Source organism: Phoca vitulina, unplaced genomic scaffold (genome assembly GCF_004348235.1).
Source record: "Phoca vitulina isolate PV1807 unplaced genomic scaffold, GSC_HSeal_1.0 scaffold17, whole genome shotgun sequence".
Lineage (NCBI taxonomy): Eukaryota > Metazoa > Chordata > Mammalia > Carnivora > Phocidae > Phoca > Phoca vitulina.
The window spans coordinates 12,928,311-12,931,479 of record NW_022589720.1 but is presented as its reverse complement, the minus strand read 5'-3'; the positions used below and the strand labels follow the sequence as shown (position 1 = coordinate 12,931,479).

Below are 3,169 nucleotides of genomic sequence, written 5' to 3'. Positions count from 1 at the left end.
ATGTTGATGAAATCATTGGCAAATTTGCAAAGACTTGAAAACAGAAGCTATTACACTATTATCCATTACTGTAATAAATTAATATTTATGCATCAATCTTCTGGTCTTTTTAAATATATATATATTTTCTGTAATAAAATTTACTAATCCATTACTGTATTACTTCCCTACCATAAACTGGGGGGCTTAAACAACAGCAATTTATTTTCTCATAGTTCTGGGGGCCAGAAAACTGAAATTAAGGTGTTGGCAGGCTTGGTTCTTTTTGGAGGCTCTGAGGCAGAATCTGTTTGATGCGTCTCTCCCAGACTCTTGTGGCTGTGGGCACTCTCCCATCTCTGCCTCTGCCTTCTCAGAAGGTTTCTCCCCTGTGTCTGTGTTTTTCTTCTCCTCTTTTTATTCTTTTTTTTTTTTTAGTTCAATTTTTTATTAATAATCTTGGAACAGATACATTAACAATTTCTTAGAGTTATAAACCATTTTACAATTTTGAAGGAATTTTCACATATGCCAATTAAACCCTCACAACGTCCCTGTGAGGTAGGCAGGGTTGGTGTTATTTTCCTATTACTGAGAACTAGGCTCAGAGGTGAAGTAAGGTCACATAGTTGGTAAATGATGGAGCCAGGACTAGAACCTAGGCTTTTTGACATGCTGCTTCCCTGAGAACGTTCAAGTAATGATATCCTATGCTATCTAATGAACATTTTTCTCCTATGATGATCAGATCTGTTTTTATAAGTTTGATACTACCTTTTTCCTAATATTCAAAAACACTCAAACTGTGATGAGACATGTCTTCTCTGTCACTGGACTCTTTCTCTTCAGTGTATCAAGCACCATCCTAACAAAGTTTCTTGTGTAATAAGTTTTGAGGATCCTTGGCTCTAAGTTCTAAATTATGATATGAAAATTTATTTTAGAAAATTCTGCAAAATTCCTATATTAAATATGTCAAATTTACTTAAAAACAACAAGGCTATTTATATTTTTGAAAGCTTTGCAATCTTTCCCACCAAGATGTTTAAAGGTGTATAAATGGAAAACGGGAAAGTGTTTAGCAACATTACTGGGAAACCTATGCACAGTACACATACGTGCAGGTCACATTATACCGACTTGTTTTTGTTGTTGGCCTTCTAGAGGAAGGAAAACCATTACAGAATTTTCAAGTCTGATCCCATCTCATATATGATATCCAGCAGGGTTCAAGCAGTAGTGATCATAGCATATATGTATGTGGTAGAAAGGAAAAAAACACTTGCTCTTCAGTGGTTTTTGCCTAGGTCCAGTGTAAATATACTTATCAAGGCAGATCTTAAGCTACAGCATCTTTGTTAAATGTAGAAATGTGAAATATTGTGGCGCTATGGACTTGAAATACAAGATAAACCGTAACTGACCTCAAACTACATGTTAAAAGCAGAGTAGAGCTCAGCATGAAAGGCAATGGATAAAACTCAAGTGCTCTGGTATGGAGAGAAAAACAGCAAAGCAAACTTTCAGGCATGTAAAGCAGGTTTTAAAAGCAGGAAAATGACACTCTATTATCAGGAATTACATGTTTTTAAACTCGAGTTTTGGCCTTCTATGAGTATTGGGAGAAACTTAAGCCTATGGGGAAGAGGTAGTACAGAAAATGAATGGGATCTAGAAATGGGGTTGAGGACATGGGAGGTTAGGGAACACCAAGAAACAAATACACTCCAAATGAATTTAGAATCCCTTTAAATCCATCCTTTCCAAAAAATACTTCCTAAAGTTAGAGATGTGGTCAAAAAAGTTGGTGAAAACAAAAATTGTGACTATTTTACCTTATAAAAGAAAGTAGTATTTAAATGTAGATTAGAAATTATGCTATTAAAGATTAGTCCACTGATCAGGCTGTAGAAACTGAAACTTAAGTGCTGCTGTCAGTGATACATGGCAGAAAACTGCTTCCAAATATAAAATTGTCATGGTAGAATTCAACATTAATCAAAATATTCAGAAACAAATACTGTTTTACCTGAAGCCTAATGAAAAAACATTGGTATGCTTACCTAAGATACCTGTTTTAAGAAAAAAAGAAATTAACAATTTAAGCTAATGTGAAAAATACTGCAGCTACATTTAAGTTTTCTAAGATAAAACTTGAGAAGATAGAGAATATTCTAGTTCAGTATAATGGGCTCCAAACCAACTACACGTTTGAAATACATCTTGATTGTATTCCTTACATAGTATCATTATCATCATCTTCGTGTTTTCTCTTCAATGGGTTCGATTCATTGGCCGTGTTCTGTGATGAAACCATGTTGGTGGTAATAAGAATAGTTTTTGGTCCAATTATTGAAGGATTAATCAGAACATTTTGAACTGCAGTTGTTGCAGGAACTGATTTGACAGGTGTGGACTGAGAAGGTGGAATCTGCACCGTAAATCTTTGGCTTGTCACCGACACTGGAAGTACAACTTTATTTGGGACAGACGTTTGCCGGGTTGCTGCAGTAGGAGTGGAAGGTCGCTACCAACAGCACCAACACTTAACTGTGGTACTACTCTTCCTTGGTTAGGTCCCTTTTTAATTAAGGACTTCAGCCTATAGTTTGGAGCTGTTAAGTAGTATCTTTCAGTTGGCAGTCTGGGTCCTGCATATGGCTTAATCAGTGGTAAAGGGGTTTGATTTTTCTGCCTTGCAATATCCAGTAAAAAATCTCTCAGAGGAGGAGAAGTAAAAGATTGATCAGCGGGTCGCTGGATTGCCAGTCTCACATCATCTGCACCAACATTAGGTTTCTTAGCATGGCTTGAATAAATTTTTGCATCATCCAGAATTGTAGCCACACATTGGAAAGCAAATTCCAACATTTGATTTATAACCCTTGGTTCATACTCCGTAATTCCCATATCCTTCAGGATTTTTGCCATCACCAAGGCATCTCTCGGAGCGTTCTTGGGAGGCGCCATCTTGCCGGACTCCATGTTATCCTGCTGCTCGTCACCCAGGGAGAGAGCCTCTTTTTATTCTTTTTAAATATTTTATTTATTTATTTGAGAGAGAGAGAGAGCGTGCTCATGTGCACATGAGCCGCGGAGAGGGGGCGAGGAGGAGAGAGAGAAGCAGACTCCCCACTGAGCAGAGAGCCTGATGCGGGGCTCAATCCTAGGACCCTTGAGATCAGATGCT

General features: G+C 37.4%; 1 pseudogene; it reads right to left on the bottom strand.

The window, feature by feature from the left end:
- Nucleotides 1-2,215: 2,215 nt before the first annotated feature.
- On the bottom strand, nucleotides 2,216-2,964 carry LOC116639231 (annotated as a pseudogene).
- Nucleotides 2,965-3,169: the final 205 nt, after the last annotated feature.